Source organism: Rhamphochromis sp. 'chilingali', assembly GCF_963969265.1.
Source record: "Rhamphochromis sp. 'chilingali' genome assembly, chromosome: 1".
Classification (NCBI taxonomy): Eukaryota; Metazoa; Chordata; class Actinopteri; order Cichliformes; family Cichlidae; genus Rhamphochromis; species Rhamphochromis sp. 'chilingali'.
The window spans coordinates 53792002-53807947 of NC_137929.1; the positions used below are offsets into that span (position 1 = coordinate 53792002).

Below are 15946 nucleotides of genomic sequence, written 5' to 3' on the forward strand. Positions count from 1 at the left end.
ATGTAGCTAAAGTTGATTTTAATTTTTTAAAAATGGGCGTGGACAAACAGCCACATCTCTCCCAAACTTAATAACATAATAATAACAATAAGCTATCATTGTGAATCTGTCTATATTCCCCAAAAGGAAGTTACAATTAATTCTCTTGATTAATTGTTAATATAAATTAACTGGTAATATAAAAATGTAAGTAAGTGTACGTGTCCCTGCACAGAGCTTACAGCTCTCATATTCGAAAATCCCACTAAGTAGGTGGAATGGTACAAATGTGTACCTTCCATTGTTTAAAATCCCTTTGAGCGGGAAACAAGTTAGATGGGATAAATTTTGCTTAGAAAACGATTTTGTTAATAGCTATATTTACATACTAGCATGTTTTGAGAAATTATTGATTTTTTTACATTGTTGTACAGGGTTCGTCACTATTTATTGATAAAACACTCGAATACGGCGGGCAGACAGACGTTGAACATTCCACCAACAGTCTAAATAGTCCACATTTGTACCTTTCTTTGTTTAAAACTTAGCTAACTGCTAGCTTTCGCCCATGTTAAATCTAGCTCTTCAGACTTTTGCTAACTCTACTGTAAAATTACACGTTGTAATTTTTATAAAAACACAAAATCACACCCGACTTACCTCTAAATCTTTGCGCCTCGTCGTCTGACATATCAATGCCTTCTTCCATCAACCTTTTAAGGAGCTCCTCCGTGGATAACCCCCTGAGAGTCATTTTCTGTGTCAACGCTAGTCAGTGCGGAGGCGGAGCACTCATCACTGCTGCCTTTTCGGCCTTTGGGATTAATGCGCGTTGCGAACTTGACACATGAAAATACAACATTGTGGTATTAATGCGCAGTTGTTTAGAAACCGTTATGCTGTCTTGGCGAACTATATTTGTAACTTACAAAATGTAGTCACCGTAACATAAAAATCTGCTTGACATTTTAACTTCCAAAGAACCTCGGTTTAACTTGATGTTGCAAATTCCATAAAAACCTCACAATTAATGAACAATTCTAGGATGTAGTTAAAGCAAAAAAGTAAAGTCCAAACATAACAGTAAAATGATTTCACGTTTTTGAAAGATTTAAAACATTAAAAAATTATAACTGGAACTTAATAAAATGGAAATGGACCAGTTTTTTTTTAACATCATTTGGTTGTGCCTGCATGTCATTGTGTGTGTGTTTTTTTAAATATAATTTAACATAACTTACACAAAGGTAGGTTACAGATATTCTTTGCATCATAGGATAATTTACGTACAGAGGAGAGGACCAACAGATTTGATTATAACATGTAGCTTTTATGAGCACACTCACATCTCATATGAATTTTACAATTAACCAGGCCCATCCAGATTTTCCCATGCTGACCCATTACCACATTCTGCCACTGCAGTACAGGTCAAAATGGTACAGATTTGTACTTTATTTCAAATTGAACCTTTAAAGGGGCATTTCTGGACTTTTAAAGACCAGTATTGTACTTTTAAGGGAACATTTTAAAAAAATGTACCTATAGGTACAAAAATGTTATTCTCTCGTACCTCTATTTCTGAGAGTGTACCTTCACTTGAATTAGATTTCTCATCAGGTCATTCTCACATGAAAATCCACATTCTTCAATATCAGTCACTATTTGATTTCAATATGGTTGTAATCTGACAAATCTACAATCATCATAATCTAAATACTACGTTAAGAGGTTGAGAACAGAGGTGACAATCACCATCTCTCCATGCTAAGAAAAACATTATCAATACAATGTTTTCCTTGAGAGTGTTGATGGAGAAGTATAGAGAAGGTCAGAAGGTGTTGCAATCTTTGTGTGTCTGAAGAAATCATATGATAGTGTCCCAAGACAAGAACTCTGTTATTGCATGAGCAAAGCAGGCATGAAAGGGAACCAGCTGAGCCTGGGGCTGGACATATGAAAATGGCAGTGACAGTGGTGAGCTGTGCAGTAGGAGCAGTGTTGGGGAGTAACGGAATACATGTACCGCTGTTACGTATTTAAAATACAAAATATGAGTAACTGTATTCCGTTACAGTTACCGTTTAAAAAGGTGGTATTCATTTTTTTTTTTTTTTTTTTTTTTGTCCCGTTTGGATCTTTAGCCATCAGAATTGTTGTCTTGAGGCCAAGAAAGATGCCAAGCGGATTTATTTTACCAAGTGGATCATCATGGCCTTGCCATATTGGTCCATTTGATTGACCTTTATTATAATTATGAATTTATTTTATTTTCAGTTGCTACAAACGGGACAGATATGACTGTGGGATAGGACAGGGAGAAAGAATGAAAGAAAGAGAGGGAGAGAGAAAAAGAAAACCAAAGGGGAGAAGAGACAGTGAGAAGGGGGGGAAGAGAGAAAAAAACAAACAAACAAAAAAAAAACAACTCCTGGGTCACCTGTATGGAGAAAAAAAAACAGAGGAGAAAGCAAACAACAAAGAGCAACATAATAAGAGAAAAAAAAAAAAAGCACCATCACAATAAACTAGCTAGCAGTAGATATCAATAGTTACCAAATAATAAACGATATTGTGCAGCACGCAAGATAGACAGCGCACAGTGTGCTTTGAGGCAGCAGCCAAGAAAGCTGTAGTCCACGTCTGTGCATACCCGTGTGTACACCTCTGTGCACACCTGTGTGGATCAGCATGCTTGCATTCCAAAGGTTTCTCCATGTAACGATCTGCTAGGGAGTGTGGGGAGCCACAGCCCCGTCCTCCAGGGCATGAAGCAGGTATGGAGGAGATCAAAACTCCAGACATCCAGAGGCCCCCAGAACACAAGAGACCAAGGAAGACCAACAGAGGGGCAGCCGCGCCACTGTCCCAGTAAGAGCTAAGGAGAGTCCCAGATGAGGGCTCACTCAGCAGCCGCGGAGCAGAAGCCAGGGGGAGTTGCAGTGACGCGCCCGTGAGCTCCGCCGGCAGCCAGCTGTGCCTGAGTGACCGAGCCCCAGGCCGAGAGGCCGGGGGCACCCCACCTCCGAAGTGGCCCGAGCGAGCCCCAAATAAGCGGCCGCCAAGGAGTGAGCCGGTGTGTACCTGGACGCCCACCCCCAGATACAAAGAACCACCAACGCACCGACACCTGAGGGAGTCCGCCACCGGCAGGGGAAGTGATGGTGGGTGGGGGAGATAGGCCTCCAAACCTTGGAGGGCCCGAGATGTCCCCAGAGAGGTGGCGACTGATACCCAACCTGACATATAGACACAGACATACAGGCACACACAGACACAAACATCCATTCCCACCCTCATGCTCTCATATGCACTTCACACTCAACCGACGTGGAGACAGACATAAAGAACATGGGAATAGAGCAGCTGCCAGACAATTCAACATTAATGAATCAATGGAAGTAGAGGAAGCAAGAAGAATGAGCTGAGTAAAGTTCGACTCATCTGACTGTTTTGTTTCGCTTAGTGCGCCCTATAATCTGGAAAATACGGTAACTTCTACCTCCCTGTAGCATGTCCAGAAGTCCAACTTTTTGTGCGATGATAAGCATCATCCTCTGCCTTTTGGGTGCAAAATGTTTCATCGACATTGTCCAAGTTAATCTATATTATTGAATTATTGTAAGTTTTTCATTGCAGCACAATGCCAAACAAATAAATACATTTAGTACATCACAGAAACATCTTTAAAAAATTAAAATCTATAAAAACACACATTAAAAAGGCAACTTATAAACAAAATTTGTCACTTCCATGAAATGCAATATGTCATGCCATGTATGAATGTACATTTTTCAGGCTCCAGATATAAGTGTGATGGCCACTGATCAAAATCAAATCACTTTTATTGTCACATCACATGGGTCTATGTAGTGTTCAACAGTCTGATGGCCTGATGGAAAAAGCTGTCTCTCAGTCTGCTGGTACAGGACCGGATGCTGCAGAACCTCCTTCCTGATGGAAGTAGTTTGAACAGTTTATGGCTGGGGTGACTGGAGTCCTTGATGATCCTTCCCGCTTTCCTCAGGCACTGCTACCTGTAGATGTCTTGGAGGGAGGGAAGCTCACCTCACCACTCTCTGGAGAGCTTTGCAGTTGTAGGCGGTGCTGTTGCCATACCAGGTGGTGATGCATCCAGTGAGGATGCTCTCAATGGCACAGTGATAGAAGGTCCTGAGGATGCGGGGGCTCATGCCAAATCTTATCAGTCTCCTGAGCAAGAAGAGGCGCTGCTGCGCCTTCTTCACTGTTTTGTTTATGTGTCCTGGCCATGTAAGATCCTCCGACAGATGTACACCAAGGAACCGGAAGCTGCTCACTCTCTCCACAGCAGCTCCGTCGATGGTGATGGGGGTGTGTACTTCTCTGCACCTCCGGAAGTGTACTATCAACTCCTTTGTCCTTGCGACGTTGAGGGTAGGTTGGTTGTCTCGGCACCAGTGGGTCAGGGTGCTGACCTCCTCCCTGTAGGCCGTCTCATCACCATTGGTGATAAGACCCACCACTGTAGTGTCGTCCGCATACTTCACAACGATGTTGGAGTTGCTAGTGGCCGTGCAGTCGTAGATGTAGCGTGAGTACAGGAGAGTGCTCAGTACACACCCCTGTGGAGCACCAGTGTTCATTATGACGGCGGATGAGGTGATGCTGCCCAGTCTGACCACTTGGTGTTTGTCAGACAGGAAGTTAAGGATCCAGCTGCAGAGAGAGCTGCTCAATCCTAGATCCTGCAGTTTCCTGTCCAGCTTCGAGGGAACGATGGTATTGACATTCACATCATATATTTCATCTTGTGCACATAGTCCAGTTAGGATTGTAAATTTAGCTGTCTTCCACACGAACATGTACATTTTAGCAATGATAAACTAATGAAATGTTGCTTCTTGATATGTCCTCTTCTGTGCCTTTAAAGTCAATGAGTTGGGTGGGCATGTAGTCCAAATATTGCATCTGCATGTGATTGTACATATGCAATGCACCCAGTGTTTGTATATGTAATGTACTATTGGGCACATAAGTGTTTCTCCAGGTGGGAAAAATCAACTACAGAGTTATAGATCCATTAGTAAAGATTAATCATCTGTGTGGAACATGCTGATCTTAATTTATTGGCACAGGCCAGAACTTCAAAATACCATTAAATTTCTTGTTAATGGCGAAGCAATGCAAGCAATCCACCTGTATGTGTGTTTAAATACTTGAAGTACAACTATAAGTAGTAAAGCAAGAATTACAAGCAAACAAACAACAAAGAAACAAACAACCTTTACTTGTCACATACACAATTATACAGAGCACAACATGTAGTGAAATGCTTGTTTCTGAGCTGTGGGAAATTATGTCAGTGTTTAGAAATATTTAGACCTAACTATAAATTTCACACATGGCATTTTCCCCTATTGGTGTGACATTATATTAAATATTAAACTAATGCACCAGGCACCATTCCAGACTTAATGATACTGACATAAACTGACGTGGCTTATTTCTACAGATTTATAGACAGTCTAAATTCTTAAAGAAGATATTTTTATAAACAGATCTGATAAAAATCTCTTTATGTTTTGTGTCATTATCTGACAGGATTCAAATTCAACAAACTAAACCTGCTGCTTATTCAAATCCGAACACCTGTGTGTGTCCTCAGTCAGACTGTGTATAGGTGAATGAGGTCATTTAGAAGGCTTAGAATCACTGATCAAATATAATCTTCAAAAAAGGATCTTTGAGTAAGCATTTGATGAACTTAGCTTTGGAATCACATTCTGCTTGATGTGAGCAGCTATGTCATGTCATCACCAATATCGGATGTCTGCTTATAAATAGTAGCAACTGGTTTGTAGATGCAGATCTGCATGTAGGTCTCTTATGCTATTTGAATTTACAGAAGCATTTGATTTCTTACTTTTCTTCACCACAATCAGTACCAATAAGTTTCCACTGAAAAATAGTTACATTTACTCTAAGTTTATTTATTGTGTAAAACATTCATCTTGTCATAAAGGTATGGAGTTAAAGCGTGTATTGTATTGTTGTCAAAGTTTACCTTCATATTGCTTTTTCTCTGTAGCCATTGCAAAATAACCTGCATGACAACCTGCAACAACACAGAAAATCTGAGTCATGGACTGAAATTAATCTAAAAAATCTACAAATGTGACTGATATGATAAACCTAGACTAAGTTTTACTATGTATAGTAAATCGTGTGATTTACTATATGTGCACAAAGATCTTTGTGAGTAACTTTTTCCACTCACACATACAAAGCAATATGAAAATTCCATCGTACAACTTCACAAATGTTGTATTTTTTTGCTTTCAAGAAGCTTCCTGTGGATACAAATTTTTCATTCTCTTTCATGTTACTAAACACATGTGCTCCAATGTTTTCAAAGTTCACATGCTACTAAAAATCTCGGACAACTCCCCTTTGTGTGGCACCAAGATTTTTCATTTAAAACATGTTTTTTTTTCTTCTCACTGATCAGAAAAGCTCATCGTCATGGTCACACATCCCTTTGGTGTTTCTCGTTGCTTTGTGAATGCAAACATCTTTTAAAATGCAGGATAAATACTGTAGCTATGTAGCAAAGGTTATTGGAAGATTGGAAGATTTGTTTTAATTCCAGTGTTCAATTGGGCATTGAAATAGCATCCATGTAATCAACATTCAAATGTATTAAAATAAAAAGGTTTTATGACTTGTCCACATTTTCGCTGTAAGTGTCATGATTCTTATCTATGAACACATTTTCACTTCATTGACGCTTTAATTACCTATGCCAGGCCCCATGTTAAACTGAAAGGTGCAAAAAGAAAATTTGCCTACTGAATACAGCATACAAAATCAGGACAAGTGCAATATGCAAAAGCCTTTCATTTCTGCCATCTGTCACTTGAACATGTTAAAAAAACGCCTTCAGCTTCAGCATCAACCATTAAAGTATTGCCCAAATGTGTACAAACAGCAGCTAGTTAGGTTGAAGAATCAAACAAACATTCACTGAAGACTATTTGCATGGTGAGTGCTGTTTAATGACTTCTGTGGTACATGTATATGTTAGACCTTGTTAGACTTTGGTATTTCCAGCAGTTGCTGATTATATTTAGAATTGGGTTTAAAAACAAACAAAATCAGCTGCTTTAGACTTTGTGAATTACTTGAAACAATTCAACTATTTTTTTCTTATCATCATTCAATTGACTTCCTTAAAGAATTTGGGATGAAGAAGTATTGGTCTTGCCCTTTGGTCACATATAGACATACATACTTCTGTAACTTAAACTGACTTATTTCCATTGTTTGATGTTCTTGAGCTCAGCCCCTCCATTTATCCTGTCTTGTTTTTTTTTTTACTTTCAGGCAGCATGTCCACCAACACCTCCTTCAACATCTCCAATTTATTTGCTGATTTACTGACTTACTGCTCAGAATCCAGAACTAGTCATCTGATCTTCACAGCTTTCTCTGTGTCCAACATCTCGCTTCTCCCTCTCTTCATCGTTGTTCTCTACGTGGGCTACCAGCGATGGAGAAAACAACTTTCTGGTTTCACAGCAGTGATGATGAGCCACTCTGATATCTTCACCTATAATGTGATTGCACTAGAGCTGATAGCTATTCTGGGGACTTTCTTTTATTGTTTTGGTGCTTTGATAAATGATTCACAGATAAAACAGGTAGGACAGGACATATTTGCTTTCTCTTCACCTGGGCAGAATCTATTTCACGTCCTCACCTGCATAGAGCGCTACCTGGCTGTTGTTCACCCCATTACTTACTTGGGTCTGAGACAGGAGGGTGGGGTGAGGGTCAGAAACATCAGCACTGGGTGTGTCTGGCTGTTTTGTTTTGTATCACTCAGTTTTAGTAAATTGTTCAACAAATTTCTGGCTTTCACGACACATTGCTGCCTCTTGGTTTTCTACGTATGTGTTGCCACTTTTTGCAGTCTCTCGGTTCTCTGCATTTTAATTCGTCCAGGCCCAGGGAAAGGGGATCAGGAGAGAGAGCGCATGGACCAAACAAAGAAGAGGGCTTTCCACACAATCACTGCCATAATGGGAGCGCTGTGGTTGAGATTTGTGGGAATCCTGGTCAGTAGCCAACTTAATGAATCAGTCCAGAACCTCACTGCATGTGCTGTGGTTGTGTCTGCAGTCTGGCTTACTGTGCCCTGCAGTCTGGTATTACCACTACTGTTTCTACACAGAGCAGGGATACTAACCTTTTGCAAAAAGACCACTGAATGAGGATGATTAAGGTCATATTTAGGCATTCACAAGCAGAATGACCTTCCAGGGGAACTCAGACTTACTTTTTAGTATCTACAAATATATTGTTTTTAAGAGGCTCAGAAACAACCACAGCTGTAATAAAAAGATGTACAACAACATCCATTTATTTATAAATGAGTTTTATGTTCAGACAAATATTGACAGTACATAAATGCCCCTGTCTGTTTTAAAAGTTCAAGAAACACATGTCAGAGTACTTTTTAGCACTCCTATCTTATATATGGCTGTTCTTTTGTAGTATATTGTGTATAAGCTGCCTGTAATGAGCTGATCTGCCTGACCAGTGTATATTCTGTTGTCAACCAGATAATAAAAGCACCAAAACACAAGATGTCATCCTTTATTTTCAGCACAATGCAGAATAAAGAGAATTTCTTTGTATCAAACAGTAACATTAAATCAGATAAATTAAATGAATGTTCAAAACATTATAATGCTGTTATTGTCATGATTCAAAAGTCAAAGTGCAGGGTCAAAACCCAGAATCATGACAATAACAGCATTATAAACAGGCTTTATTTCTGCAAATATCTCTGGATAACATGTTTTTTCCAACTATAATCTGGGGCACTGTGTAAATTGTAAAAAAAAAACCAAAAGAAAAAACAATGAAATGATTTTCAAATCTCGTAAACCCATATTTTTTTTCAGAATAGAACATAGAAAACAAACCAAATGCGAACTAAGAAGATATCCCATTTTAAGACTGCAGGTTCCCTTAGCCTTATAAACAGCACAGTTGCAAAATGACCAAAACTGGTATCATAGCCTAATGAGCCATTAGCCTGACAATGACTCATGATCATTAAAATTCGAACTACAGTAACCACTAATCATTCTTCATGAGTAATATTTGCCGAGCGTTGAAGAGAAGAATGCAATCACAACATTGTGAGGTGTAAGATGCTATATAAGATAGTACTGTTTGGCTCCCAGTGAATCACAAAAAACACACAATGGAACACTATCAGTCATGGATTGGCCTACCCTGAGCATAAACCTCAACATTATTGAAGCAGGCTGGGATGATCGTTACACAGAACAGAATAAAAGGCAGCCAGCATCCAAAGAAGAACTTTGAACGTCTTTCAGGAAGCCTGGAGAGTTTTTCCTTAAAGAATTTATTAGAAAACTTGTATACAATGAGGCGACCGTGGCTCAGGGGGTTGGGAATCGCATCTGTAACCGGAAGGTCGCCGGTTCGATCCCTGGGCTCTCTGTCCTGGTCGTTGTGTCCTTGGGCAAGACACTTTACCCTACTTGCCTACTGGTGTTGGCCAGAGGGGCCGATGGCGCGATATGGCAGCCTCGCTTCTGTCAGTCTGTCCCAGGGCAGCTGTGGCTACAACCGTAGCTGCCTCCACCAGTGTGTGAATGTGAGAGTGAATGAATAGTGGAATTGTAAAGCGCTTTGGGTGCCTTGAAAAGCGCTATATAAATCCATTATTATTATAAGTGAGTTTAGGATCTTTTAAAGACTGAAGGTGGTCATTTCAATTATTGACTTTCATGTTTATTATAATTATACAAATGTCCTTGATTGTGTTTACTGGCTTTACACACACACACAAACACACACACAATACAAAGAGTCATAGTGGCAGTGCTTAAATTGAAGGTTATTTGAATTGTGACAAATGTAATGGATGGTTCAGTGAGGGATGCCCACTGATAGTGAAATTTGGAAATGGTGCTCAATTTTCAAAATACAAATTGGTTGACTTAGGATATGTAATTATACTTTATTACCAATTCTCAGTTATTTTTCAGTTTTTGTACTTCCTGAAACTGTGCTTGTTTGCTTATCTCATTACCTGGGTGCTTTTATTTACTAAGTACAAAAACTATGTTTGTGTTGTTATACTGCATTTTTGGGTAAATGTTTTTGCTACATAAAAATATGTAGTTAGAAACTGCAGATGTCTCCCGTAGCAATGCTGCACTCTCACACAGATAATGAAGGATAATTTGCCTGCTGTAGTGTACAGTAATAGAGTTCTACAAAATCCTCTTACATTATGCAAAATCCTCACACGCTCCTGCTGTGTGATACATGACGGGTATCAATCCAAGCAGAAGCATCAGTGAACAACAGACAAGAGTTTTGAGACGTCGAATTAAAAACAAATCCATCAACCAGGTGCGTATGGTTTATGAATGTTAGAATTTGTATTTGTTATTTAAATTTTGGCTATAAATGTTAGCACTTTTTTTGGTAATTAAAGTTAGGATTACATATGACAATGAAAAATTAACTAGTGCCTTGAATGACAAAGGACATATTCTGCGTATGCTTTTCCACTGATGAAAAGTATGTATGTTTTTAATTGTCATAGTTGTGATATGTTGTCACCTTAGGTGGTTTGGTTTGAAATGCAAAAATACAAAACAAGTTTAAATTTGTGGAACTTGGTGCAGCTGGGACATTCAGTGTAAAATCTAACAGAAATTTTATAATTTTACCTTCACACTCAGTTGAAATGTGAACTAAATGAAGCCAAATATTATCTGACTTAAACACTAATTTAATCCTAAAGCCAGAACATTGTTTTCATTTAGAACATTTCTTTTCTTTTTATAAAAAAATATATATGTAAAATAAAACTGCACCAGTTTGAAATTCGTTACATTCAGACAAAGAAGCAAGCATTAGTTTCCAGTATGTTTTTATTCCATTTTTACATTTATTGATTAAAAATAATTCAAAAAGGTAAAAAGGCGTAACCTTTTGAAGGTCATACTCTATGTTAGATAAGCCATCCACTCTTTCCTTTTACTTATTTTCTTCTTTATCATTATAATCATTATTTATGTTTGTTTGTTTGTTTGTTTTTTGCTCTAAAGGTAACATTATATACACGAGAGATGTCAACTAACTCCTCGTCCAACTCCAGTGGTCTTTTGAACAACCTGTGCACTACAGTAACCCCTTACATGTACATTGCCAGTGTTACATTGAGGTTCACACTTCTCATCCCTCTCTCCATCCTTGTCCTCTACCTGGGTCACCAACGATGGAAGCAGCAGTGCTCCTTTAAGACAGCAAGCCACTCTGACATCTTCACCTACCACATGGCTGTTATGGAGCTGACTGGGGTCTTGGGCTTCATTGCATTTATTTATGGCTCATCCACTAATTGCTATCAAGTGCAACAAATAGGATCACTTGTGTCTTTCACCCCTTTCTACGGAAGTTCTTTTTTCCATATCCTGACCTGTGTGGAGAGATACTTGGCTGTTGTTCACCCCATCGTCTACCGAGGACTAAGAAATGCTCGTGGAGTTAGGATCAGAAACATCATCATTGGCTGTGCTTGGCTGTTCTGCTTTGGATTGGTGCTCGTCTATCATAATGGACCAAATGTCAGCAACATCATTGTACCATGCATTTTGGGTTTTTCAGTAGTAATCATTTCTTTCTGCACCCTCTCTGTTCTCTGTGTACTGATTCGCCCAGGGCCAGGGGAAGAAGGCAAGCAAAGGGAGCAGGCTGACCAATTAAAGATGAGAGCTTTTTACACCATTACAGTTGTACTTTGGCTGGTCTTGTTGTGGTTTTCAACACTTTTTATTTTTAGTTTTCTGTCACCCCTGTTGAGTGAATCTGCCACTTGTGTGGTGCAAATGACTGTAGGCATCTTCAACATTCCCTGCAGTTTGGTGTTACCTCTCCTCTTTCTTCAAAGAGAAGGAAAACTTTCATGTTGTTTTTTTGAATGCAGGTAAACATGAGGCTTGGCTTGGATTTAGACCTGGTTTATATAAATATGTAACGTTGGCAATTAAATTAAAACCCTTTACCACAATACAACAAAAGAAATGTGACAAGTCCTCAAAAATCATACATCTTTGTCTGCATAGGCAAAAAGTCAACACAAGTTGTGCCCAATGGCAAAGACTCATTCTGACTGTTGGCAACATCAACAGGCAGTTTTGTTTTTCTTCAGATTTTTGTTTTAGATGCAGGGAGGTTGATGTCCTATTTTTAATCACATGGCTCTAGCTTGATAATGAGTTAGAAGGTAGCTTTGATAAGAGAAGTGTATCCAGTGTTCGATAATTTTCCTGCTGAGCCATTTTAATGCAGGTTTGCATACCTAATGTTGTATGAACATTCATGTAGTGTTTTCATTTATTTAATAACATATGAATATTTGGTGTCCATGTATTGATACAATATCACCATGCAAAATATTGCTAAACTGTGTTTTGTGATTTTCCTCTACCCTAGTGTGTGAATGGGTGGATGACTGGATGTGTAAAGCACTTTGGGGTCCTTAGGGACTAGAAAAGAGCTATACAAATACAGGCCATTTTTTACCATTCACCCTATTAACAGTGTGAATGAAAGATGACTGGGGCAGTATATTATAAAGGTCCAGCCTGTTTTATCTTTGTCCACTATGTTAACTTTCCATTTTCTTTTTGTTGTTTCGGGGGGTGGGGGGGGGGGGGGGGGGGGGTGTTGTTGCTTTAATTACTTAATTGAGTTAAAAGTTACTTAATTGGATGTAATTAAAAGAAAAAAAATGTAGTGTGTCTATGCAGCCAGTCCGATGACCTTTCTAGGGTGTACCCTACTTAGTCCTTCACAGTTCTTTTTGTCACGGCACTGGGTCTGTGACACAGTGTTTTTGTGTGTTTAAGTATATACTTTAAATATTGTCATTAACCCTCTGGGGTCCAGGCTATAATTGGCGGTTTTTGACTACTTTTAATTTTACCTCTATATTTCACCTTTAAAAACCGTTTATCTTGCCTTGTTTGGTATCATTATTTTCAGCACAACCTCAAATATCTGAAATTTGAGTTATTTTTGACATACTGAATTAGCACAATTGACTTTCAGAAAAAAAAACTTAAAATCAGAGTAGAAAAAAGTTATATTTTTTACTGTAAAAACCACAAACATGTCTAACAAATCATTTTCATAACCTAAAATGAAAATATAAATTGTACATTTCTAAAACTTATACACAAGTTTTGCAAACAAAAATGTTATATGATAGTATTTACCTAAAAAATGCAGCCAAGGCCTCAGGCGTTTTTTATATAACCATTTAAATCTATATACAGAACAATCAGGTGTGCTGCATCAAATAATGAGGCACACAAATGATTTGTGCCACTACAAAAACTTAGTTTGTGTTCAGTATAAGACAGAGGAGAACACCACGGGCCTAAACCCTGCAGGTCTGACAACAGGAGGTGCATCAGTCCAGTTTTCCATGTGGAAACAGCTTCCTAAACAACCAAGTGCCATAAGATGCCATATCAATTTTTGATTGGCTGACATGGTAAACTTTAACTCCAATAGGGAAGCGGTGTTTTTTTCTTTTTATACTCGCAAGCGGAGAGTGTTTGCTAGCGCTGTACGTAGAAAGAAGAAGACCACTGTTTATTCAGAAAAAAACGTAGTGTGTATTTTTTTATCATAACTCTGGTTTTACAAGGCCTATCAACACAACTTTAAAACGGTTGTGTAGTTTGACGTCCACATGTTTGACCCAAGTTGAAATGGAGACTCTGGGTCGCTGCATCTTGTAGCTGTGTCGTCTTAAATTGGTCATGTGATTTTGAAGCGTCCTTCCTATTTTCAGTTTTGTTTTTGTTTCGAGTGCTCATGTATAGTGTAGTGCTGTCAATAAATTAAATAATTAAATAATTAATTTTATAATTTTCTGTAATTAATTGCAGTTATTCGCAATTGCTTGATCAATACACTTTTTCAACTTTATATTTAAGCTTGTAACTGACATTTATGCAATATGATGAAGTAAATGGAGAACAAACACAAAGAATGCATGCTTAAATTCAAAGAGAATTTGAATAGCTTTCTTTAATCTTTTAGCACAGGTTCTCTCCTGTGAAATGCAATTTTTAGAAAAATGTTTAATATGCTAATACTTAATACGTATAATATATATTAATGCTGTCAAACAATTACAACTTTTTATCAGATTCATCTCAGGGTTACTGTGGATTAATTTGATTAATCACAATTAAATATCATTCATTTTTATTTATATTAACCACATTTCATTTTGCATGAGCAAACAAACTTGAGAAAAAAGGGGAAATATACACACTTATCACGTTTATTGAACATCTTGAACATTCGTGTTAACAAAAAAACTCTGTAAACATTTATCCACTCTCTCTCTCTGTCACTCTTGGGGATGCACTTCAAGTCCTTGAGACAAGGAACCAAAGCTATGTAAAGCACATGTTCTCAACAATATTAACAGGTCTGCAATTTGTTGCAATCCACTTGGCAGTTGTGTCAGTCAATATGTCCGAGGTAGACTTACTGAGTCCCCGATGCTGGATGACGCATTAGCCAGAGTGCTAGCAGCATCCCCGACTAACGTATGCTTCGCGTCAATGTGATATTTTAAGCTGGAGATGCTTCAGTGAAAAGAAAATTTCCAATTTCCCATCGAGAGGGCCAATGTGAGTTTATCATCTTCCAAATTGAGTTTATTGGCTCAGCTGCCCATCACAACACAAATCTACTGCCCAGTTGCGCATGTGCAAAGGTAATTTTACATGAACAAATTGCCCGAAATGGGTTGACAGAAACATGTCAAGGATTTTGAGGCATTCTGAAGTCCAGATGTCTTAAAAGCATTACATTTTTTTATCTCGTTAATCGTGATGACAGTTTAAGCTGCGTTAACGCGTTAATTTTGACAGGACTAGTTTTGTGTTTCTAAGTTCGTTGTCTGCCAGTGAATAAAAAATGCCATCTTTAAGTTTAATACTCTGTCTCAGAGTCCTGCGTTTGGGTCCAACCCCTGCCTGCCACACAGCTCAATGTGACACTTTTTTCTGCCAAGTTTGTTTGTTTGTCCACCTAACAAGCATGCTGTATCAAGGAGTTTCTTTGTCCTATGTACACACAGTCTGCATGACACTGCTTAATTTGAATGAACACCGACTTTAACTTTTTTTTTTTTTTTTTTTGTGTCCCTTTTGGATCTATAGCCATCAGAATTGTTGTCTTAAGGCCAAGAAAGATGCCAAGCGGATTTATTTTACCAAGTGGATCATCATGGCCTTGCCATATTGGTCCATTTGATTGACCTTTATTATAATTATGAATTTATTTTATTTTCAGTTGCTACAAACGGGACAGACATGACTGTGGGATAGGACAGGGAGAAAGAACGAAAGAAAGAGAGGGAGAGAAAGAAAGAAAACCAAAGGGGAGATAAGACGATGAGAAGGGGGGGAAGAGAGAAAAAAACAAACAAACAAAAAAAAAACAAAACTCCTGGGTCACCTGTATGGAGAAAAAAAAAGAGGAGGCAGCAAACAACAAAGAGCAACATAATAAGAAAAAAAAAGCACCATCACAATAAACTAGCTAGCCGTAGATATCAATAGTTACTAAATAATAAACGATATTGTGCAGCACACAAGATAGACAGCGCACAGTGTGCTTTGAGGCAGCAGCCAAGAAAGCTGTAGTCCGCGTCTGTGAATACCCGTGTGTACACCTGTGTGGATCAGCATGCTTGCATTCCAAAGGTTTCTCCATGTAATGATCTGCTAGGGAGTGTGGGGAGCCACAGCCCCATCCTTTATGGCATCAAGCAGGCATGGAGGAGATCAAAACTCCAGACATCCAGAGGCCCCCAGAACACAAGAGACCAAGGAAGACC

General features: G+C 38.6%; 1 protein-coding gene across 1 annotated transcript in view; it reads right to left on the bottom strand.

Annotated features, from left to right (window-relative positions):
• The window catches only part of LOC308408916 (sterile alpha motif domain-containing protein 3-like), a gene marked incomplete at its 3' end in the record, with an annotated part of 264006 nt that overhangs the window by 8995 nt on the left and 239065 nt on the right, over positions 1-15946 (bottom strand). The gene's annotated exons all lie outside the window — the stretch shown is intronic.